This window comes from Canis lupus, chromosome 13 (genome assembly GCF_048164855.1).
Source record: "Canis lupus baileyi chromosome 13, mCanLup2.hap1, whole genome shotgun sequence".
Classification (NCBI taxonomy): Eukaryota; Metazoa; Chordata; class Mammalia; order Carnivora; family Canidae; genus Canis; species Canis lupus.
The window spans coordinates 33,286,338-33,311,967 of record NC_132850.1 but is presented as its reverse complement, the minus strand read 5'-3'; the positions used below and the strand labels follow the sequence as shown (position 1 = coordinate 33,311,967).

General features: G+C 41.6%; 1 long non-coding RNA gene across 1 annotated transcript in view; it reads right to left on the bottom strand.

The window, feature by feature from the left end:
* Positions 1 to 21,921, bottom strand: part of LOC140602854 (uncharacterized) — a 65,475-nt gene extending 43,554 nt beyond the window's left edge. The window contains exons 1-2 of the long non-coding RNA XR_012005787.1: positions 21,814 to 21,921; positions 17,816 to 17,892 (exon numbers count right to left, since the gene is read on the bottom strand). This is a non-coding gene — a long non-coding RNA (uncharacterized lncRNA). The remainder of the gene's footprint in view (positions 1 to 17,815; positions 17,893 to 21,813) is intronic.
* Between the last annotated feature and the right edge of the window lie 3,709 nt (positions 21,922 to 25,630).

Sequence of the window (25,630 nt, the reverse complement as noted above, 5' to 3'; positions counted from 1 at the left end):
ACTTCAGAGGTTCCACATAAGGTAGAAGGTATATCCCTCCAAGTTGGCCCAACCTTGTCTCCTAGCTTCTAGGCTGAAAAGCATGGCTGAATTCCAGCATAATTCAGCTATGGAATGTAAATATACTAGGATTGGTAAATAGGAAAAGAGTTAGCAACCCTTTGAAGCTTCAAGAACTAGCTGTCATGTACTATCAGGAGTCAGAAGGATGTCTGTAGTATTGGATTTTCAGAGTATTTGATCAATAGGAGGATACTTGTGATTGGCAAAGCAAGAGTTTATTGACTAAGTGGCATTCTTTGAAGCATGGGATTTAATGCTTTGTAAAAGACCCCAAGGTATAGGGGAAATTTGCTGCTAAAATGGGTCTTAGAACCTTGGAGAAAGTCTTGGCAAAGTTGAAATGCCAAAATTGCCATGGAAGATGATAGAGGCATAAAAGGAGTAAAAGACTGTAAAGTATAATAGAATAGATATATTATTGTTGTGCCAAGAAATAAGAATAATATTTTCCATGAGGGAACCCATAAGACCCATAATTCACCAAGACCATGGGGAAACACTAATTTAATCAGTCGTAACTCTTTTCCAAAGATCAAGTTGACTGTAGGAAAGACTTTTGTCACATCATCAGGACATCTCACAGACCATAACACTGTTCATTACATTCAAATTCATCAAGGTGGACTAAGAAAGAAGTAGTTAACAAACACAAAGTTTTGGCAAAACATACAGGCTCCAAAATGAGATAAAACCTACAAATGTTAGGGACCTGCTACTTCTATTAAGATTTTAGGTGCCATGTGTCCATAAAGTACTGGGTTGTCCTCTTCAAAGTGAAAGACTAGATTAGGTTTTTTCTTTTCTGGAAGAGGCAGTGGCTTGTTACTCGTAGGAAAAGATATCCATTCTCTGGGTTTCCCTCTCCTAACTTCAGATCCTTAGTTAGTACCACTAGCAGGAGGTCCTAAGGAGTATCTAATCTACAGACTTGGAATTATCTGTAAAATAATGTAGTGAAAGACAGTTCACAGTGAGGGAGATAGAGGTAGGCAATGAACATGGGATGCACCAGTTGTATCACATACCATGTCATCTAGAAACTGCCAGCATGACTTACAGAGCAACACGGGAACATCCTACTGAAGGCTGAAGTCAAAGTACCATCTGGGAGGTGATGCTCTACAAAGACTGTGTAAGCTGTTGACTACCAAGGCCATGGAGAAAGCATAGCCCACCCTTCAGTCTCTGTTCCCCACTATGCAAACAGCTGCCACAGTGTCCCAGAGAGTGGCTGCTTCCTCAGTCTAGGTCCAGAATGATAAGACATAAGGAGCAAATTCAGTTAAGCCCGGTTGGGCCCAGCAGAGCTGAAGGCAGCCTTAGTCCTCATATTACACAAGCAAAAACTAAATGTCTATGTCATAAGCCATGGATATTTTAGTATCGTTACTGTACCAAGAATTGACTAATATGTTAATTAAGGTTTACATCAAAGATATTATGCAGATTTCCCTTTTGTGATTTTTTTTTCCTTTTGAGTGCCAGAGGAGGAAATTGGTAAAATACTCAGTTTTGCTATCCATGGCAATATAGAATTTTAATTATAAAAATAATGACTAATGGACATTTCAAATTTTATTTGACTATTTTTTATAGTTTTACCCAGACAGATTACATTGCTGTCCCACTTGAGAAGTATTTCCTAAGGAGTGTTCTAGGAAATTTATCTATTTAAAACATAATTTCTCTAAAAAACTTAAAATATGTGATAAGTCATTTGGACAATCAATAAAGCAGTTCAAAAGTTATTATTTTGGGAGCCTTGAGAATTTTCTTTTTTCATTATAAACATCTTCAAAATGCACCTTATGAAATAAAATGCTCATTCAAAATCAATAAAACTAAAACTAAAGTTTAGTTTAAAGTTTAAATCAATAAAACAAAAACTAAAGTTTTTCATTTAGTAATATTTTAAAATGCTAAAAAAAAATCTCTTGACCAATTATAATCCTAGGAAGATGAGGAACAGTAAGTCAAGAGATAAGTAATAAATATATATTTATAGAGTAAACTAGAACATAGTAGGTAGCAGAGAATTTTATAGTATTTCAACCTGTTTCTTAGTATAATATACTTTGATAATAATCACCATGCTGCCCATTATCTGTATATGAAATTTAAGCTGATAGTGATGTTATTTATTCATTTAATCAATAAGTAAAAAAAAACCCATAAAATACCATTGAGAGATCTGAATAAAATATTTATTTCTTGTAGGAATGAGGAAACTTTGAACAGAGTTGTTTTTCCAGTTGCTTTCATCAGATTAAAGTTGCTTCCCTATCTGCCACCCCCCCCCCCCCGGCCCCCAACCATTTCAAGATCTTGCGACCCTGGTTAGGGCTAAACCTAATATGTCTATAGAGTACTTAACTGGGAAGAAATGATCAAGCAGAAACTTTAGCTTAATGTTCTCCAGGCACTTGGAGTTTAAAGCTCAAAATCCACCCCAGCTGCTTAAAGTTTAGCTCATACAGATTTCCTGTGGACAGTGCCCTTGAGGAATTCTTTTTGGTCCTTATTTGCCTTCCTCTTTATCTCTCTATTGAGTCTTCTCCCTGTCATACTCACTAAACAACCTAGTCCTTGTTTGCCAGGAACTTTCCTGGTTTTAGAACTAAAATTCCAATACCCCCAGAAATCCCTGCAGCAGGGGTGTACCGTGACAGCTGGTCACCCTAATCCAAGCCAGCTCTGATCCTCTTCTTCCCAAACTCACTTTTAATAGAAGAACCTAGAGTGATGTAAGAAGGAAAAGAAAGAAAGAGAGAGAGGAAGGGAGGGGTGGAAGGAGAAGGAAGAGGAAGGAAGGAAGGAAGGAAGGAAGGAAGGAAGGAAGGAAGGAAGGAAGGAAGGAAGGAAGGAAGGGCATATGAGAATGAGAAATAGTAAAGAAGATTAAAAAGGAAGAAATGGAGGTGAAACTGCACTCTGTTAAAGATTCATACCAACTCCTACACAGCTCACTGTTCTCAATTCCTCATTCCTATTATCTGCCCTCTCCCTCCCCACCCCTCTCTCCAACTCCTTCTGGAGCTAGAATGCCTGGATTCAAATTCTGCCTCTACGCACTGAATGCTGTGTGCAAAGACTTAGCCTCTCTGACCTCATAAACTCTGGATGAAAATACTGCTTGTCCCCGAGTAGTTGCTAAATAAATTCATACATGTGTTGCTGAATCATTAACTGCACTATTTTTGTTCTCCTGCTCAGAGCCCACGACCAAAGGTAGTTAAGAGCCTTGGCATCCCTTGCCCGGCTCCGATGGGCTGGCTGAGGTTCCTCACCAGGGTAGCACTTTTCAGTGAGCGATTAATTCTGGGTTCTATGCAACTTACAGATAAACTCTTGGAAAAGAACCTGCTCATAAGCATGAGATTGCCTGTAGGTCAGATAAAATTTATATTGCATTTGTCATTCACATGCTTTGTTGCTGGAGCTGATTGTATCTGAGAGCAAAAATCTGGCGTGAGCCATTTGCTCATACATTTTTAATTTATGGACTCAAGAGTTTGGAATAATATTCAAAGTCACAGATGCTTATCTGAACCAAACCCAAAATATTTTGAGGTTTTCATATCAGTTATAACCATCAGAGAACTATAGCCAGAGAAGGAAAAAAGAAAAGAAAAACTTTTGCTTGAAAAAAAAAAGACAACAAAATGATTTATTTTTAATGTTCATTTTGGGAATAAATACTTTTAAATTGACAAACTCTATCACATGTATAGATAGACTCAAACACATTTTTGTCTCAACAAACTTATGTTAAAAATATGAACCCAGAAAAGTGAATATCCCCTAAGAGGCATGCACCTAATTATTTCAGGACGTTTATGATCTACAAAAGTTTAAAAATATCTTAAGAGGACACTATTTTTAGGTATCAAGGAGGAAGCCCCAGGGTACTTGGAACCGAACCTGGGATATTGGAAATGAGGAGAGCTTTTCCAAGTGCTCTGGAAGATAATTCTCGTTATCAGACTAAAGGAAGGGGTCTAAGAAGGTAGCTTAGCCTTGGGTAGCTCCCAAAGGTAGCTGAATAAGGTAGATGGATATACATTGTAACAAACAGTTATTAAAATTAGTGGAGGTCAAAAAAAAATTACAAAAAAAAAATAAATAAAATAAAATTAGTGGAGGTCCAGTTCACAAAGCTAAATTCATTTTACCAGGAAAGGTAGGCACACTGTAGAATGACTCCAAAGAATGGAAGCTCAATAAAATCATCTGAAGATTGATCTAGAGGTCCTGTGGGTTTGTGGGTAAGAAAATGTACAAGCTGCATCTCCAATAATACTTGAGGGTTAGAAGTCATGAACACACCCTTCCACATGCTGAAATATCATGGCACTTTTTCACTTTGTCCTCAGCAAATACATGCTTTAGATTTAAATGCATTTATGGCCCCTAAAGTTGGCATGACCTTAGGATGCGAAACAAATAAACATAAAAACCTGCCTAATGTATTAGGAGAGACAGGGCTGTCTGTTTTTTCTTTAACATGGGAGTTTGAGAAGAAAGAAGCAAAAGGCTGAATGAGAAATAATGAAATCTGCATCTGTAGCCACATTAAAGCTAAAATGGGGGGTGGGGGGGTGGAGTTGATTTAGTGAATTCTTTACTGTTTAATTCCTTTTTAAAAAAAAAGATTCCATCAAAATAGTTTCATGTGTAGGCAGGATGTTTGATTAGTTGATGAACGTTTTAATTCCTACTTGGTTGTTTTCAATGTGGACACAGCTCTAATTTGTGTTTTTCACTAATCCCTTAAAATCAGACTCTTCCATTGCGGCATGCCACTCCCACCTACCCCACCCCTAAGCCTCCCCCATTCTACTCCCACTCACTCTGTTTTACAATGGCTTTCAACACACTGCTGTTTCTTCTGCTTTGAATAGCCTTACCCATTCTTAGTCTGATTATTCCTAGTTATCCTTTAAGTTCCGATTTAAATATCTTCTAACTGCAAAGTCTTTCCTTGGACCACCTCAAGAGCTTCATCTTAATCCTTCTAGCATCTTTTATGTAGGCCCTTTGTCGGCAGACAATGGTGTGAATGGTTATCTGTTGTGCAAGCTCCCCGAGTCCTTCTACCACTGCAATGAATGATTTAGATGTTTGTCTCCTCCAGTTGATGGGGAGCCTCTCCAAAGCCATGATAATTTTTTACGCTTCTCTGTATTTCCATCTCTTAGTACAGCCTCTGACACATAGGAGGCCAAGGATGGACAGAAAATTGGTTCCAGCTCCAGCATCAATTCTCTTTAACTGGTGTGGCTGCTGGGAAGCATTTGAGGATATTTTCCTGAGAGGAAAAGGGTCCCTGAGCAATTGGTGACATCTGCCTGGGGAGTAGGAAACCATGAGTGGCAGCATGTGTGGCACCTTTGCTCCTTTCTCCTTTATCTCAGGCATTTTTGTGTGTTCAGAGAACAAATATAAGAACAAACCTAAGAGTAATATCATTTGAAATGTATCCAGCGATGTTAGAAAAAATATTCTTAGTGCATCTCAGAGCCTCTGGTCCTAAGGACACAAAACACATCGAGTCCCTTTTATATCACTACTCACTCGATTTTAGTTTTCAATGTAGGCATTCATTTCTCTTAGGAGGGAATCTGAGCCTGGGCTCTATCAGATCTCACGGATGGGCATAAACTGAGTGCTGTCTCTGTGGTACCAAACACTCAAGTCACCTGTTTTTTCCACTGACTTGATTAATAGATTTTATACAGCCTTAAGATTACGTGGCCAGTCACAAGTCGGGCTTGGATGCCAAGCTATTTGACCTGTAAATAAGGGGGCTGTATAATTTATAGTATATACTGGGATACTCTTGAGAGTAAATGGAGTGCTACTGGTGAGTGTGCAGCAACCAGAGACGTAGATTAGGACCATTCTGAGGAAATCTGGGATGTAGGGTCACCCTACCCTGTAGAATCATGTTCATTCTCCAAAAGGCTGTTAACTTGTTTGCTTGATATAGACCCCAGTTTATAATTCCAATGGGTTATGTACAGTTTCTTGAGGTGCTGTTGAGTTTCCCAAGCTGCTGTGGGCTTCACAGAAAAGGGTGCTCTTATCCACTGCTCATGCCTACCTAGTAGCTGACAAACATGAATGAAAAAACAACAGCCAGAGTGCCACTCGTTATAATTCCTAATATGGAACAGAGGATCCATAGCTATTTGCACTAGTTCCTACGAAATGATCCTTTCCTAAATATTGACTCCTTCCTTATCAGGGCCTGGCTTCCCTTTTGAGGTATGGATTCCTAACTAAGTTATTTGTGACCAAGATTTCCTGCTAATTTGTTGGCCTACCTGTAATTCTCTGGATTTGAGATTTATTACCTATAGCTTCCAGTCCTAGCTATGCTTTTCAGGACCTAGATATTTTGTCTCTTCACAGTGTCATAATTGCAGATATTTTTCTGAAGAATCCTTTTTACAATTTTGTAGAAGATATTCCATGAATTGTAGAGAAGTGACTCTATTAATTAGAGTCCTAGAATTACTAGGACTCTAGTAATTACTAAATCCTAGAATTACTAGGATTCTGGTCTTGGAGACCAGACTTCTCTATACAGGGCATGGGTATGGTTTCTTGTTTTTTGAATCTTTTGGACTTGATCTCCTAGCTTCCTGGCTATGACCAATTTCTCCCTGGCACCTGTAACTAACTAAATCCTAAGTCCTTACAAAATGGTTAATCTCAAAATCTAACTTCCAAGCTAGTACTCTTTCCAGTGTTTCTGTTTCTAGAGTTAATAATAAAACTTGAGTGATACAGGTAATTCTGGAAAGAGGAGATTTGAAAATAAAATTACCCAGGAGAGTACCTCAATTATCAATTTTGTCTTGGCACCAGCAACAGAGCCCGAATGATCTTTGCCAAATCTTTCAACTTATTGTTTACCAACCCTTAAAATGTTTATTAAACGGAGATTATAATAATGATAAATCCCAGAGAGCATTGTGAAGGATTACACAAAAATGATAATGGCATGCTTTGTTAATGTTAAATGATAAATACCTAACTCCGTTAGGATTGTACTCTGGATCAAATGAAGTGATGAATAACATAGCTATTGGAAAATGTAAAGTATGGCTTTTGTAGGACTTAAATCTCAGATATGCAAGAAATGGCTTTTGCATTACTTTTTGTAAATTAACCTACTTTTAACTCCAAGGCTCAATTTCACCATATTGTCTAGGAATCCTCTAGCCTTCCCAAAATAGCACCAGAGAATGGGAGGTTTGAATTTTCCTGAAAACAGGGAAGAGCCTGTCATCTCCCAGGGTTATGTGGTCACTTCTGACTTTGTCACTCTCCAAGAGATCCCCAGGAGGTCTGGAAGCTCTCTGATGGTTGTATAACATTCCCAGGTGGGAATTTTTGGAGGGTTGGGGGAACTTGGTGTCTGCTCTCTCTGGATCCACCTCATTTCTGTGGGCTTCCAATGCCTCCTGTTGAACTCTGGAGTCATCCTGCCTCTCTGCCTCTCCAGCATTCATCCAGAGGCTAGGCCTCCAGACCCACTTTTCTGGGACACACAGTCAGTGAGACCCTGTTTCGGTTTATTGGTGTGGGCCTGAAAAGTCTTCAGCTTCTTGTCTTGCCACATCCCTCCTCAAAGGGGTGAACCCGAGGCAGAGTCTGTTTCCCCCTGGAATGGAAAGCATGGGTACAAAATGAAAGGGAAGCATGGGTACAGAATGAGAGGGAAATAGGAAAAAAATATTTCTTTAAAAATACACAATCTGTGCAGACGTCCCTGTGAGGCTTCCTATTACTGATGACCAGTTGTGGCAAGGAAGCAGCACTGGTGTCTTGTGAGGGCTGCTTTAGGCTTCTAGACGGTTGAGGGAGGTGACTTCCTGTGTGCTTTCGGCTCAAGCTTCAGAGTTGTACCACAAGATACAAGAGGCTCTCACTTTCCTTTGTGCCATCTCTTCCCTGAGCACCCTGAGGATGACACAGTGGCAGCCTTCAGGGCTGGGGCTTAAGCAGGTCAGCAGCTGACAGGCATAGGGAGATAAGGTACTTGGCTCTCATGGCCAAGGGCCTCTTTTGCTGCAACGGCTCCAACCTCCTTCTAGAAGAGCCACCCTACACCCCTTCATGGGCAGTTGCAGCTACATCCTTGGTGATGGATTCCTTTAACTGGCTCTGGGCTGATATGACAAAGCCAAGACTATAAAACTCACAAAAGTACTGCAAGAGAACAGAACCTACATCCCCCACCCCCCGCCCCCAGACATTTCATGCTGAAAACCACATCTACACAATCCTCTGGAGATTTAGTTGTTTAGGACTCTACACCTGCTAGCTTTGTGGCTCTGCCTGTGATTCTCTGCACTTCAGATTTATTATCTACAGCCTCCGGTTCTAGCTGTGCTTCTCGGCATATCAATACTTTGTCCATCCATAATGTCTTAATTCGATTTTTTTTTTTCTTTTTCCGAAGGAGACTATCCTAAACTGAGCACATGTACACACATACCAGTACAAAAGAAAGAAAGGGAAAGAAAGGGAAGGGAAAGAAAGGAATGGAAAGGGAGGGGAAGAGGAGGAAAAAAATGATGCACTATCATTCCAGTTTTTGTACTGTTAGGTGCACAGGCCACTCCTCTCAGCAAGCTCCCCCTGCCCTCCCCCCACCCCATCCATGTTTTATGGCAAAGGATCTAATACAAGCTCATAAAGACAGTTGGGACCAATAATTAGCAAATGCAATATTTTACGACAGACTATGCGTTTCCTTAAAGGGGGAGCTCTTGAGAAATATTGCTCCTTGATTACACCTGATTACACAATAAAAATGATTCCATTTTTATTGTTTGATGTTTGATTTTCTTAGGCCTTTTATACCACACCAAGAACAAAGTTTCAGGTTTTAGTCACTAATCGCTTGTCATAAAAGCTATATTGGAGACCAAAAGAAAAAAAAAAAAAAGAGGGTGAACCCGTAGTTTTCTGGGAAGAGAAGATATAGAAAATTTATGTGTTATCTGTATTTCTTTTGCCAACACTATGCTGGACTTGGTAACTGTCCAGGTTCCCTACGTAAGCGGTGCAAGTGTGGGTCCTTGTGCCTGCCCTAAATGCTCGGGCCGTCTGTGAATAACCTGGTCAAGAAAGCCAGTTGAAGGCCACGAGATAGCTTCTGAGCTCCTCCGTGTTATGCAACCTTCCCAGTGTTGACTGTGGCAGCATTTGTCCCCTGCAGCACTTCGGGGGCCTGCGAAGTCACCCGTGCTGTTGAGGGGTGCCTTGCTTCACAGTGATGACCCGAAGCCTGCTGCTTGAGGGCTGCCAACACTACCTCCCCACTCCCTTTTGTCCTACCTGGAAGGCACCTACCAACCCCGGTTTCTCCTTTCTTTTAAGACTTCAAGGAGGAAAAGAGGCTCTGAAGGGGCTCGTTAGCTGTGTCACAGCGGCCCCTGCAGGCTCAGGGTGCGCAGGTGGCCCAAACTCGCAGGTCCGCGCCTTTGCCTGCACCCTAGTCGCCCAGTAGTTTGCTTATCTTGCGACCTCTCGCAGCATCAATCAGGAATTGCTTGACCCTGAGAACGGGAGCTGTTTCTGATGCCTAAAAACCAAAGTTTCCGGAGCGGACTGCCTACGAGGCGAGGCCCACGAGTCTTTGTTTTCTCTTTGTGCGATTGAAGGGGGGACTCGTGGACGAGTTACTTTCTGTGCCCCAGCAAGTCCGCATTAGAGAACTTGTGCATAGCCATAATCCAGCGCCTTTGATCGCTCCCCCCCCCCCCCCCCACTCGGGAAGAGAAAATGCTTGCAAAAAAAAAAAAAATAGCTGAAATCTCAGGAAGAAAGAAAAAAAAATTTCCTAGCGCTCTGGCTTTTCTGGGTTTGCAAATGTGCACGGCTCAGGCACCCGGATGATTCATCCCCTGCAAGCCTAAGCGCCCCATTTGTTTTGTAGATCTCACTACCCCCTTTGTTCTGCTTCAAACCTTTCAGAGGGCTGAAATGCATTATTACCTTGTGAAATCTCAACCAAAATCATTTCTACAGCCTGAAGCTGTTTTGACGTGGGTTGAGCATCTCACACACAAAAGAATGGCTTTTGTTCCCAGAAGCGCTCATTGGCTGAGTGGCCTTTGCGCCGAGCCAATCAGAAACCAGTTGTTAGGCCTGGCTGGCTATTTTTAGCTTCACTGGGGAAAAAAAAATACTTGGTGGTGGAGGGGGTGAGCTGGAGAGGGAAAGTGGCGTACAGTAAAAAGCAAACAGCAAAACGCGTTTTGGATGGCACGGCGTGTTTGGCATTCTTCCTTGAATTACTCATGCACTGTTACATTAGCACGTGTTTTTTGGTAAACAACAAGCAGAACTAGGACTGCATCTCCTGGTGTCGAATTATCTATTTAGCGAAGAAACAGAGAGTCTAAGAAATAGTCAATATTACCTTTTTATCCAAAAGCAACACACTGTATCGTGTAGTTTTTTTTTTTCTTCTTTTTCACAAACACGCAAAAATGCCTGTTACCATACAGAGAAAAAAACCTGGGAGTTTTTTTTTCCCCCCAAAGAATTTTTTTTTTTTATGAATTTTTATCTTGGGTTAATAGAAATTTTCAGTGACCTGTTCATTGAAACTTATAGAGTCATAGGAGCATCCTTCCCTCTTGCCCTTTAAAGACGTATATAAATGTACAGTCGAGTATGCACAGCACATGGTGTGTAGCAATTAAAATCATAAATATTCAGTATGTTTTATGCCTGGATATAAAGCATTCTTTTGAGCATGTTCTTTCATTGAAGCCATTACTCAGTAGGCAAAGAAGCGTTACCCCCCCCATGCTCTTGAGGTGACAAAGCATTACAACACATGATTTGTTAATTATCTAATATCAGAAAATGAAAGTTGCCAAATGGGAAAAGTTGGGGCTGAAACTGATTTTCTAGAAGACATCTATTTAACTGGGGAAAAAGAGCCACGCTGAACCAAAATTTTATACCAAATCAATTTTATTAATAGGAAAGACAATCTCTTCCTGGAAAGAAAGAGAGAAAGAGAGAAAGAAAGAAGAAAGAAAAAGAAAGAAAGAAAGAAAGAAAGAAAGAAAGAAAGAAAGAAAGAAAGAAAGAAAGAAAGAAAGAAAGAAAGAAAAGCAAAGCCAAGCCAGATCTATGTCCAATTCTTAAGACATGTTTCAAATGGTAGATTTTCCCAATATTTCTTAGTTAAGCTTGGGACTGTGACTTCATGCGCTGCTGTGATTTGTTTCATTGTTTTAAGAAAAATCCCCTTTTGCCTCTAGTTGTAAGACATCAGATTGCCGTTTAGACATGTGTGAGCAGGGAATCTGGATCACAGCCTTTCTGAGAAAACTGGAAAGCTTCAGGAAGGAGACAAGATTCAAGAGCTAAGCCTAGGATTACAAAAGTGATTGGCTGTGGTCTTCTGTGAGCCAGGATGGCCTAGTATCCGGTGGGCAGAGGCCAAGGAATTGACCAAAAATTGTACCAGAGTGAAGAGAGTAGTACAAAAAAGTTTTGGGAGGAAACCATCCTTGTTTTCAGCAATACAGAATATAGTGTTCAGGAAAAATGTCCCCTGGGTTTCTGAAGATGGATTTGAGTAGCTGAAATAAGGCACTTTGGAAAGAGTTATCTTTTTCATTCCAACATCAATTTGGTGCACACTGGGACAGGTTTTAAGAAGGCAGCTATACAATAGCTCCCAGGAGTTTAGCTAGGTTTTTGTAGACAACCAGCTGCTAACAATTTCGTTTAATATGCAGTCTTAGTAAATTAAAGGAATCTGACAAATCAAGCCCCAGCATGATTCTTATTTGTTTGCCGTGGTGGAGCATGTTGAACCCCAGCAGAAATTAATCCATTGCAATTTTTCTCTTCCAGACTGGCATTTTATTTGCACGCTTCCTTGTGCCAGGTGTCTTTTGCTCCTGACTTGGTCACCTGAACAATTCCTTAGTTTAATATTTCCCTGCCTAAAAACCAAATGTGTCACAATAGTAACACTCTTAGGATCATGTGAATGTCCAGTTCTGTCTATGTGTTTCTATTTAAATTCCTGAAAGGCAAAAGAATAAAATATAAAATAAAATAAAATAATAAATAAAATAAAATAAAATAAAATAAAATAATAACATAAGTCTTCTCCTTCTGCATCTTAGCCTGTCTGTGTAGTAGTTGGTTAGCCTCAAACTTGCATGGTGTACATTTTGTCTCCGGTGGAGACAGAGATCCTTGTCCATTGGAAATAAGGAGGCAAATGGAGGAGAAACATGCGACTTTGCACACTTAGCTACATCTTCATGGGAGGGACGTTCAGAAAAGGGAAGGGTGCTCGCTGGGTGCCCAACAGATAAAGGAGATACTGAGTGACTGGGGATGTCACACTTTATTTATGTGAGTTTCAAGTTTTTATTTAAATTCCTGTTATTGGGGTCCCTGGGTGGCTCAGCGGTTTGGCGCCTGCCTTCGGCCCAGTATGTGATCCTGGAGTCCTGGGATCGAGTCCCACGTCAGGCTCCCTGCATGGAGCCTGCTTCTTCCTCTGCCCGTGTCTCTGCCTCTCGCTCTCTCTGTGTGTAACTCATGAATAAATAAATAAAATATTAAAAAAATAAAATCCTGTTATTTCATATAGAGTGTAGTATTAGTTTCAGGAGTAGAATTTGTGATTCATCGTTACATATAACACCTAGGGAGCATCATTTATATTTATTTCACTTTCCTCCCCTCTACCCACCATGCTCTCCTGTTGCTTGTGGTAGTAGCTATAAAAAGTGCCCGCTAAAGGATAATTGTTTCAGTGTTAGTTGTGAAATAACTGGAATTTCACCATTGAAATTGAGTTGAAATAACTGGCTTTCACCATTCACACCTGTCAGTGTGTGTGTATAGCCAATAAACTAAATGAAATTGTAATACGCCAAACTATAGTTTTCTGGTGATGAAGTAGCCATATTCGCAGAGGAATGAAGGTTCCAGTGTTGCTGGCGAAACCATGAAGTAAGCCAAGTGTGTCACAGGTGCCTCTGGCATCTCCTGCTTCTTTCTCACCTCATGGGTGCAGTGTTTTCATGTTTTGTGTTAAATCTCCCTTCTGTGTAGCCTCTCTGCAGACTAAGCCTACCCTCACTCCCCCAAATAATCCCTCCTCATGCTTCAGACTTGGGGTTAGGAATGAATACAGGAACACTTTTTTCTCTCTCTCTCTGTCTCTGGATTAAACAGAAAACACATGACAGCTTTTGCTAAAGTGATTCATTATTAGGTGTGTGAGTGTGTGTGTGTTACTGTGCCATTGAACACAGGTGTGTGGAAGGTGCCTGAACATGCCACAGGACACATTCATTGTGTTCCTGCATTGTCATCGCTTCAGTCTGATTAATTTATGGTCCCATAGAAAATCTCCCGTGTGAATTTCATGAGCTTTGCTGAGCTCATTGTGCAGAAAATCAGTCTGTATATTCTCTCAGCTTCACACTTTCACCTTAATAGGCTTAATATTTGTCTGTCACGTGCCCCTTGGTCTTCTAAAAAAATCTTGTGAATGGTTAATTGTTGGGCAGACCATTTGTGAAATATTAATATGGAAAGCTTAAGACATGAGAAGAAAATTAGAATCATACACGTCATTTAGGTGGATTCGTAGTGAGTAAAAGAAAGTACCTGTCTACAAAATTTTGGATCTTGTAGAGGATCTTGTAGAAAATCAGGATCTTTCATGACATGAGGATATCCAAAGTTGGGCCAAGAGAAAGTTTGGGGGAAATGATTTAAGTCAGAGTGTAACTTCATGCCAAGGTAACTGACATTTGTAAATCATAGTGTACAGGACCTAGTGAAGCCTACAAACTGAAGCAGCAACAACAATTTTAAAACAAACTTTCTGAATTAAACTTTTAGTAAGAATGAGTCAAATGCTGTGGGGAAAATGAAGATTTTATTGTGACAAGCAATTCAGATGCAAGTAGATGTCACGAAAAGTTTAAAACTATGAAATAAAGAAAAAGGGAAACATGGTTCATCAGAGAGACAAGTGAAATATAAAGATCAAAAATAAAACAGAGCATGCAATTGAAATTTGTGCTACTTTCACTCTGGCTTTTAATCAGATCATTGTATACTGCTAATATTTACTCTAAATATATTTCCCAAATAAGAAAAATAATTGTGTTTACATTATAAGTATCAATTCAGTTATGTTTGCACAAGTAAACACTAGAGAGTATAATAATGGGCCTCAGAATAATAGAATAAAATCCCAATATTTCTTGGGTTTTTAATAAAACAGAGCTTATCTTTATGGTTTTATACTAAGAAAGAATACTGGAAAAACATATGTAAAAGAAGGTGACGAAAAACTTCAGTGGGGAAAAAAAAGCAAATAATTTTGAAATGATGTAAAGGAGAGCAAATTATTTTAGCAAGTCAAGGGGATCTGTAAATACCAGGTAAACACTCTAGTTCACTCTAGACATCCCAAATCATTAATCACATGAAGATGCATCATATAGTTGGATGTGAATAATTCTGAAGGTGTTGGTCACGTAAAACTATGAATTTCATAATCCAAAAGATTTTAAAGCTCTTAGGTGAGGTCCCCCTCTCCCTATAAAATGTGTCCAGAACAAATGAACAGAAAGCAAAAGCACAATAGTGGCACCATTACTAGTGTCCATCATAGCTGCCTGCCAAAGAGGTCTTATTTACAGCTGCCCCTTCCAGTGGTAGCTCTTTCCTCTTTCATGCATTTTGAAAGCCTCTGTAATTTCCTAGGTGGGGATGATTTGTTGGTCACTACTGACAGAACTACAAAAGAATGCTTTTAAATGCCCGTTTCAAACACAAGACTTGGAAAAATGCTGTGAAAATCACTTAACCTTTTTTTTCCCCTCTTTGGCTGGAACACCTCTTCTGTCCTTCTGTGGAGTTGTTAAAAGTAGAACAACTGTAGTTTGTCTTGACACATAATGACTTAGGTTTGTTTTGGAAAGGCCCTTTGTTAATAAATCTGTTTTCCATTTGGGTGTGAGTACTAATGTCCATGGCAAAGTCTTGCTTTGTTCCTTCATTCACTTGCTGCAATGTCAATGCCATGCTTCCTTTGATTAAAATAATAAAATACATGATTAAATATTTTATAGGACCCATCACACTACGAGCAATGCCTATAGGGTCAGAGGGCATTCTTCAAATGAGAACATGTGTTGTTCAGCAAATTACCCCTGCAAAGAGGCGTATGCACAAGCTTCTCGAAAGTCTCACAGCTGCGGTGCCCAGATGTTGGCTGACATGTACCACTGGGGTCAGTGTGGGAAAAGGAGTCATGAAGCGTTGTGGACAACTCTATATTAAGCTTTACATCAGTAGCAGAACACAATCCAAATTGATGATGGATGGGGTGGCTTGAAAGCTGTTGAGTATCACTTTGTCACCATTCAAAAGAATTACTCTTTGCACAATGACAATCCCATTAACCTTTGGGGCTAAATCCTCTTCATTAAAATCATCTCAGACTTTCTGCCAACTTTACTTTAAATGTAGTCATAGGTATCAAAAGGCTATGAGACAGCTTGGGAAACTGGGCATCAAAGCATTTTCTGACAGAAATTATACAAGGTGTGGGCATTCCACATGCCAAAGGCTGAGAAATGCATAATTTTCATCTTGATTTCCGACCTTCCAGCCTAGGTTAGGATTTGTAGAACACCCTCAGAACTAAAGAATTTGGGGGAGAAATCAAATACCCCAAATCAATCCATTTGGAGCTCCCCTCCCAATCTTTCATCTGTCTCCATGCAAGATTACTTCCCAGAAGGATCAGAAGTCATACAGTATGTTCAAAACTGGGCTGCAGGTCATGAGTTCTGCTGTTGATGTAGAGAGCACTCACAGCCCAAGGCTAATGCAGTCTGTCCAACATGAGCCGGGAAGGTTCTCAGAGAGTTTCCATCAATATTCAGGAGGAATTTCTCATCGGTTATTTGTAGGAGTAAGACAAGGCGAGGCCCACCAGAGTTCTGGTAGAGCTCCTGATAAGGTTATATCATGTAACTCAGGTGGTAAGAAAGAACATGAGTTACAAAGACCATTCAAGGGAGCCAGGACACAGCTTTCTCTAATTCAGAATGATATGTTAATTCCCACAAGACAGGTAGATGTGAAGATGCTTTTAAACAGACCCCTGAAAAAAACAAAACAAAACGAAACAAAACAAAACAAAATAGATCCCTGGGTATGCCTGGGTGGATCAGCATTGACCATCTGCCTTTGGCTCAGGGCGGAATCCCAGAGTCCCTGCATGGAGCCTGCTTCTCCCTCTGCCTGTGTGTCTCTGCCTCTCTCTGTGTATCTCTCACGAATAAATAAATAAAATCTTAAAACACACACACACACACACACACACACACACACACACAAACAAACCAAAACTAGATCCCTATAGTGTTGCTCCATATTACTGTAGGCACTCAGACCAAAAGGGGGGAATTTGGAAAACTCTCAAAAGTGGGCATTGTTTCCATACTATTTCTGATCTCCCTTTAGTCCTATCAGGCAGGTCCTTTCTGTTCATTTGCTCTTTCAACGTTGAGATACTGTGAAACGCTGGGAGGACAGAACTGCTCTCCTTGAGGAGGGTGTATCCCTGGGACGTAGACTCACGTGCAGACATTTACCGGGAGGCTGGCCAGCCCTGTAAGGAGCCCTGTAAGGGAGCCCAGCTCCCTGTGAGGAGCGTGTGTTTGCTGTGCAACAGGAGCACCACAGCGGGGGGGGGGGGGGGGGGGGGGGGAGGTCCTCAGCTCAGAGAAGGCATTGCAAAGCCTTTAAGCAGGTGGTGGAGGCGGGTCAGTATTTGACCCTGGGGTGGTTCCCTTGGGTGGTAACGGGAGAGCACAATCCAGGCGGAGGGAACTGCATATGCAGAGGTACAGAGAACAAAATTATCTGAGAAAAGAGCTAATCTGCCCGGCTGATGGCAGTGCAGGGGCAGGAGCGATGGCCTAAGAGGGTAGCAGACGCCAAGGGGCAGCGGGATCACAGCAGGCCTCCCCTATGGTGGTCATCAAGAGTGTTCATATATCACCCAAGCCGGGACTCTTTCGAGAGTCGAGGAGGGGTGCTACTCACGATCGCTCGGACGAGAGGGTAAAGCGGGAACGTCCAGGCTGAGCTGACCCCGGTGGGTGCGGGAGCCTGGCTGCGGATGCCGGGAGCACTGCGGAGGGTCACAGGCGATGTGTGCCCGGGGCCGGTGACGGCCGCTAGCAGGGAAGACCCGACTGGATTTCTAGAACCAGCAGGCAGAAGGGACCTCTGCGGTCCCGTGAACCCGGGAGCCCACGGTGGGGGGCGGCTGATGGAGCCCGGGGGGCCCCACACCCGGGGGACCCCAGAGCTGCGTGGCCCTGAGTCCACGGAAGCACCGGCAGTGCTCGCCAGGGGCTGCTGCGCTGCACGGATCGTCCTCGCCTGCATCTAAGGGGGGCGCTTGCCATCTTGGGGAGCCCAAGGAAAATACTGGCCGATTTTCAATATAAATGGTTTTGTGTGTGTATCAACCGACGTGACCAGCATTATGGTTTTAGGCCCTGAGCCTTTTCTAAAAGATTCTCTTATTTATATATTTTTAAAGCATCCTTGGTACAGAGTCTTTTTAAGCTTGCTCCTATTCCAAAAAGCACCCTTTTGATGTAAGGAATTCCCAGGTTCATTCATTCTTATATTAAGCAATTACCTGTTGAGTGTCTGCCATGCTTCTGGCATTGTCCAAAATCTTGGGCACCCAGTGATGTGGAAGACAGGATCCTTACCCTTCAAGAGAGTGCAGTTTATTAGTGGTAAGATGGGAGAGATTAAGGAAGGAAATCAGCTATTTATCTGTAGCTTTCATTCTCTAAGGGTGGTCTCAGTACCAAAAGCATCTGTACCACCCGGGAACTTGTTAAAAATGCAAATTATTGAACCCATCCCAAAACTATTGAACCAGAAACTCTGAGCTGGGGCCCAGCCGTCTTTGTTTTAACAAGCCCTGTGTTTGACTCTGATGCACGCTGACGTTTGAGAACCTCTGAGCCACAATATAATAAGATTGTACGTGCTGGGGGGCCGAAGAGGATGTGTGGGCTAACTGTCTGGTGGCATAAGGAAAAGCTTCTGAAACGAGTTATTTCGAAGTGGAGAGTTGAAGGGTTGGTAGGAGTTGGCTGGGCAAAGGGAAGGTGGGAGTGGACAGAGATTCAGTCCAAGGACAGGATGGAGTGAGTCAGCCTAGAGGTGAAAAATAGCCGAGCTTATATTCAGAATTCAGGAGGAGCCTGGGGAGCCTGGTACAGCAAATGGGGGAAGGTGGGGACTTGTTTACGTCTCCTATCAAAGGGCAGGCAAAGCCTCCCTCTGCATCTGCAGGCAGTAGCATCAGGGAAACCACAGCTGCTGTCTGAGGTGACAGGTAGGGCTTTCACATTGGGACATTCTAGGGAGTCAGGCTAAAGCCAGTGAGGGAGAGAAGCACAGTTGGGAGCATGAAGTTAGGGAGCCTCTGGGATCCGGCGATGCAGTCTGGCAGGGAGCAGTGAAGATAACCCAGAAAACACGTGTAAACTCAAATTAGGACTCCTCTTCCAGAGAATGGAGTCTCTTTGTCTGCGGGGGCTGCCATGACAAAATGCCACAAACTGGGTGGCTGCGACCACAGAAATAATTTTCTCATAGTTCTAGAGGCTAGAAGTCTGAGCCCAAGGTGTCAGTAGGGTTGGGTTTTTCTTAGAAGCTTCTCTCCTTGGCTTGCAGGTGGTCATCTTCTTGCTGTGTCTTCACGTGATCTTTCCACCTCCACATCCTGGGGTCCCCTTGGGAATACTAACTTCCTCTTCTCCTAGGGACACCAGTGATGTCGGCTTAAGGCCCACATGCATGGTCTGATTGTAACTTTGTCACCTCACTAAAGCCTAATCTCTAAAGACAGGTTACATTCTTAAGGTACTAGAGGTTCATCATACAAATTTTTGGAGGACATAGTTCAGCCTGTAACAGATGGCAATAACAAGCAAGACTCCAGGTTCAGAAGAAATGGACTCCTTGGTACTTAAGATGTGAGCCCAGAGGGGCAGTAACATGCCAAGAGACTTCGGGAGCTTTGTACCCAGCGCTACGGGTCTTTGTGAGAAAATAACCTGGTTGGTCACAACAACATGCTACTCCCCTAATGAGGGCTTCTCAAAGTCCCCTAGGCTGAAAAGAGATTGGTTTCATATTCAGGGCATCATGAACTCTCAGGTGTGAGGAATATAAGAGGTGATATTAGGACAAAATAAGTGCACAGGGGATAGAAACTGGTTGCCATCAAAGGAAACTACATAGTAAAACCATGCCAGATTTGGAAATCAGAAAAGCTGAATTTGAATGTGAGATTTGTTGCTTTTCTCTTGGGTGATCTTAGTGGGAGAATTCAAGTAACTACTCAGTATTCATTTTCTCTGTATAATAAAGGAGCCCTACAGTACCTCCTTCACAGGAGTAAAGGAGAAGATGTGTCTCATAAAATATGATGGTCTTACTTACGTAAGCTATTGTCATCACCATCATACGTGACTTCTTTATCGAGGGTTTGCCATAAAACAGGTATTACATTAATGCTTTTAAATGTAAGATCTCACTTAACTCTAATCTTTCAATACAGTCATCAAAGGTATCTGAAATAAATGCTCAAAGGAATCCACAAAAAAAGCAGATACGTTTATCAAAAACAGTCCTTTCTAAGAAATGGTTTTCCCATATTAGGTAGTAGGGGGCTTCCCAAGTTCGATACAAGGGATCAGAATGTATCCACAGGAACATATAACTATATGGAAGGAAAACAAAACTCCATGCACATAGAATTGTCATATTTCAAATCATTCAGTGACATGGAGATTAGATGTCTTGGAGATTAGAAAAGAGATGGTAGGTCAGAGAGGAAGAAGGCGTTATAATCACCTCCTGGAATTACTCCATTTTCCCTCACTAATCTACCTGGGTGGTGGGGCTGGGAGCCTGAGGATATCAGAGCTGGTAAGGCGGTTCTGCAAGGTTCCCCTAGTTTTCTGTGCTTCCTAAGCGATATTCCCATGGTTTGTGTGTTCTCAGGTGGGCACATTGACAGGAAGACAGAGAGCAAATCAGCCATGGATGCTGTCTTACATCATTGAAAATCACAAACCAGTTTATCCTATCAGCACCCTCAATTTGTTTTAACCCAAACCTTCAAGGACACTTTGATATAGATTATTCAAAATATGAGAGATTCAATAATAATTGAACTATGGGCCTACAACATGAGATCAAAAGGAAACCTAAAAAAGTTGGTTCTTAGCACGCAGAGGGCTATTTGCCTGCGGGCGAGGGGCAAGGATGGCTTCACAGAACAGAAGACATCTGAGCTGGCTTAGGGAGCTCAACAGGAAGCATTTATGTAAAGAAAATAAGAAACAACAGTTGAAAAACAAGATCCTGATGTTCAAACCATGGAGTTTTGAAACCACCGGGGAAGAGCTAGGTCTCTGTACAAGCTAATCACCTTCTGTCTCCAAATCTCCCTACATTTTACTCGGTGCCCCAGGACCCTGACGCTACGGATGCACTGTGTCATCCTTGCCTCCCTGTCTTGTGTGGGAAGAGTCCATGAGAGGCAGGAGACGTCAATGGCACATTGGAAGCTGGGCAGAAATTGAGGCCAGGGGTTCAGTCCTCTGACTTTCTCCCTGCCAGGTCACTGCACACTGGCCCTGTCCCTCTAGTAAAGGCCACTACTCGAACGGAGCAATCCCAGACCCCTAGGTGCTGGTACTGGTTCTCTCCCCTTTCTCTTCAGAGCCACGATTTCTGGGTTTCCTTTCCACTCTCCATATTTGAATAGATAATCCCTTTGTACAACTTCCCTCAGTTACCCTACTTAAGTACAACAACCTTTTTCTGAGAGAATCATGGTTGATACATTTACATAACAATACAACTGAGGAAAAAAGCAAAAGTTCATTCTGCCCAGAGACACCAAAGGCAGATTTAATTGGTTTGATTTTTTTTTTCTCCTCTCTTCTTTCATCTCTCCATACCCATTGAAATGAGTGGCTATTTGATGTTACCAAGGATACACAGAATGATTCAGAAGTGCCATTTGAAGAATCAGCAACCATGGGTAGTGGAAATTATTTCATGTCAAATTTTTCCATTACTATAGAATAGATTTCATCTTCATAACTCTGTAAAAGTCCTCAGAGATTGTCTAGTATTAGGTATGAGACAGGCCAGTGTTCCTAAAACTAGCTCACGAACAAAATCATCCACACAGCTTTCTAAATATATATGTGACTATATATATATATTACCAAGCTCACCAAGTTCTCCTGTGTCAGAAGCTCTGGGGGCAGCATCTAGACTTTCATTTTGTTTATTTATTAATTGACTATTTTTACTCTGATGGTTTCTGGGCTCTAATTCTCACTTAAGGGGTGGGAAATGGGAGGACTAGAGAGGTTCCGTAACTTGCTCAAACTCAGCTAAAATGACAGAGGCATGATGAGAATGAGATCTACTGCTCTTGACTCTCAAACGCTGAAAATGAGGGGAGTCAGAAAGAGGAGAACTCCACAGAAGCTTTGGAGAGAGTAATGAATGCTCTGATTTGAAAAAGTATAACATTGAGCATGAATTAAGGAAAACGAGGCTGTTTCCCAATCTCCAGAATTTCACACTCACCACACAGCCTCCTGTACCTCACATAGCTTTTTAGACTTTTATCAAGTGTTGACCTTTCAGAAGAGGTATTTCTTACGGTGAACATGGTAACCAGCAACCCCCTGATTCTATTTACATATGAGGATTGCAATTCCACAGGAAGGACTCAGTGTTCTGATAAGTGATGGAAACAGTCATTTCATAAATCAGAAGATAACCTCGAGCCATGGCTTTGAAGTCTCACTGATGTTTTCCAACTCATTTCCTAAGGAGAGAAAACCTGCCAACAGCCTCCAAGAAGATAAACATAGGGTATTTAGCTGGTAGAAATCCAGAGTCTGAAGACAATGAATTGATCAAATATTTTCTACCAGAAAATAATACAAGATCTCTTCTCCTACAAACCTTTCCAATGATAAGGAATTAATATATTCTTTCTTCACTAGTGAAGGAAGAATAGAATTGAAGAAAAGTAACCTGCCTATTTCAATGTGGATGAACTTCTTTGACCCCTGAAATCTCACAGCAGATCCACGTTGACATCCTTAACTACCTAAAACCAGAGAAGGGAGATTTCCCGAGAGCAAAATATTATTTGGGGTTAACCTATTTATCTTCTCCTAGGCGACTTTTCTCTTTCTCAGTTTAGGTTATTTGAGCATGATTGAGAATGTTGAAGAAGCGTGCCTGGGATTTTCCAACTCAGAGGGAGGAACGATCACTCTACCTTTGGTGAGTGTTCTCAGATCTGCGTTATCCTTCATCAGTCTTGATTAAACTCAAGGTGACCCATTGGGGCTAAAGTTCTTTACCCCCACACTCTCTTCTGAATTCTGAGTCACAGATTTCTTTGATATGATGTTTGGGTTCACTAGGAACCTCAAAACTTATCTGTACAGATAAGTACACCTAATAAGAACACTAGTCACAGTTGCAAGATGCTCTGATTAAAAAAAAAAAAAATAGGAGACAACTACAATCCTACAAGTATTTGAGGTTGGTATCTCGCAGGAAGCAGTTCTGCATGTTTAGTTATAGGGTAGTTAAAATACCCTATGTGTGGTGTTAAAAACACTGTAGAAACTGAGCATTGCATAATTTAGTATGTTAAGACCTTAATTTCTCTTTCTAAATTCTCATTTTTTTTTAAAAAAGATTTCATTTATTTATTCATGAGAGACACATGGAGAGAGGCAGAGACACAGGCAGAGGGAGAAGCAGGCTCCCTGCAGGGAGCCCAATGAGGGACTCGATCCCAGGACCCTGGGATTATGCTCTGAGTCAAAGGCAGATGCTCAACCACTGAGCCCCCCAGGCATCCCTAATTCTCTCATTCTTGATAGTTTTGAATTTCCATGACTCTTTGGAATGATCTCAGATTTTCTTAAAGACTTTGAATGGCATTCTAAGGAATATTCAGTGTTAGTCTTACAATCAAAAGAGGACATTTAAGTTCTGAAATCTCATATACTATGTCAGCAGTGGTTGACAAAGAGTTCAAACCATCAATGCTCTACAAAACAGAAAACCTATATACATCAGGATGAGGTTTCTCTGTCATTTTTACTTGGCAGTTTTGGTCAAACATTGCCTTATTGGCCACTTGAAGTCACCAACGCTCTCCCCAGACTTGGGAAACATGAGGCTTAAAGTTTAGGGATTGAGGGGAGGGAACAAAGAAAGTATTTTTCCTTAAACCATAATAACACTGAGAAATTTAATGGTCTATTTTATATGGCAGATTCCCATTCTATGTCATTATTGATCTGGGACCAGTGCAGTAGGAATGGTTTAAACATTTAAAGATCCCATTCAAAGTCTTTTACAATTTATTTTCAAATGACAAAGTCTTAGGCAAATTTTTTTAGAGGAGAAGGGCAGAGGCAGAGAGAGGGGATCTCAAGCAGGCTCCACAGCACAGATCCCAATGCGGGACATGACCCCAAGACCCTGAGATCATAACCTGAGCTGAAATCAAGAGTAGGATGCTTAACTAACTGAGCCACCCACGTACCCCTCAAATGACAAAAAGATCTTAAAGTTGCTTTTGAACTTGAGGTTTGAAATGTTTTCCTTTTTGCGTTACACCTGAATCCTAATTTTTGTTCTTTGAATTTGTTTCAAAAATAAAATTAATCATTAATTTAAAAAAGTAATCATTAATAATCTCCTTCCTCCGGTGTCTTAGATTGGGTGTTCTGGGAACAGAACAGTGGAGCTATTTGATTGGGTCAGAACCTCCAAGAGAAGGAAATGAAGGAAGCAGGCCAGGGCAGGAGGAGGAGCTGGGTGAGGATGAAGTGTCCCCTGGAGAAACGTCCCCTGGGTCGTAGAAAGGTGGAGTGGGGTGGACATAATCTCTCAGGCTATGCAGTTTTGACTTAAAAGGGAAAATTCTTTGGAGAAGGGAGTAGCTGTGAGCAACTGTGATCTCAGAAATATGATTTGGGGTTAACCTATCAGGGTGTGGCCACACCACCACCCTCTACCTAATCAACAGAACTCATACTTACTGACTTCTGGAACAAACTTACTGCTTTATCAGTTTGATAGGGTATATCTGTGACAAAGCTATTTTTCTTCTCTTTAACTTTTTATTGATCACATTGAAAGAGCCCACCTTCGCCTCACAGAGAGCCAGATAAGATTCCTCATCCTCTATATCATGCCAAAAAAACAAAACAAAACAAAACAAAAAACAGCAATTTGGCTTTTCCAGGCCTCATTTTTTTTTTCTTTAACACATAAGAAAAATTATGGAAATTTTCAAGATTCTAAGAAGTAGCACTTTGGTCTTCTTACGTGTGAAGAGATACTAGCATTTCAGGAATTACTGGTTTGGGAAATGACCAAGACAGTCCCCATTTTATTTGTATGGCAGGCATGCAGAGCCCCTGGGGTGGGAATAACTGGCAGAGATAGAGCGTTTGCTCTGTGCAAGACTCACTCTTGGTCCTTTGCCTTCGAGATCACTTTTAACCCTGTCAGCCTATCTGCTAAGTGAGACTGGGATGTCCTGTTCCTCTAGGAAGGAAGTGAGGCTCAGAAACGTTGAGTGACTTGCCTGAAGTTGTTCAGCTGTTGGAAGAGCCAGGGTTTGAACACAAGGCTCAAATACTCCCGCCAGAATCAGGTGCCTTTCTCTACCTCAGTAATCACATCAGTCTTCCTGATTCAGATAAACTGCCTATAACGAGAACATTTTCTCAGCAAATGACTGTGTACTTTAGCTTATGGTCTCACAGAAAGTTCTAGAAGAGTATGATGGTGAAGGCTCTCTCAGATGTTCAGGGCATACTTTGGGTTAATAATGATGTCTTATTGGCCTGAATCCTGCTCCTGCTCCAGAAGCTCAATTCCTCTGGTGTTTTAAAGACTGCAACAGGGCCTTGAAAAAAATCCTACTTTCAGATACTGAAAGAAGAGAAGAAGTTGTTTTTGTGACTCTCCTCCTCCTTCGTCAAATTCTCTTCTTCGGTCCACTTTACAGGACTATTCCGCAGCTGGTTGATGATCTCTTCACCTTTTTTCTGAGTTCTCAGTGTCAGAGGCCAAAGCTGGGACCTCACTGCTCTCAGTGCATTCGCCCAGTGTGATTTCTTACTTTGGGCACAACAGCCCAAGGAGGTTATGTTTTAAATGCAAACATCGTGTATCGCTGTCATTTACTTCATGACTCATTAAGAATACCAGGTCTGTTATTTTCCATATTTCATTTCCAGGTCTCCTTTTGCTGCTTTTTCTGCTTTGTACGCATTTCTAAATTGCCTCATTTTACTTTTCTTGCATTCCCAGGACTCTTTAATTACTCTTGCCAGGGTTCTGCTGAGGAAAAGGG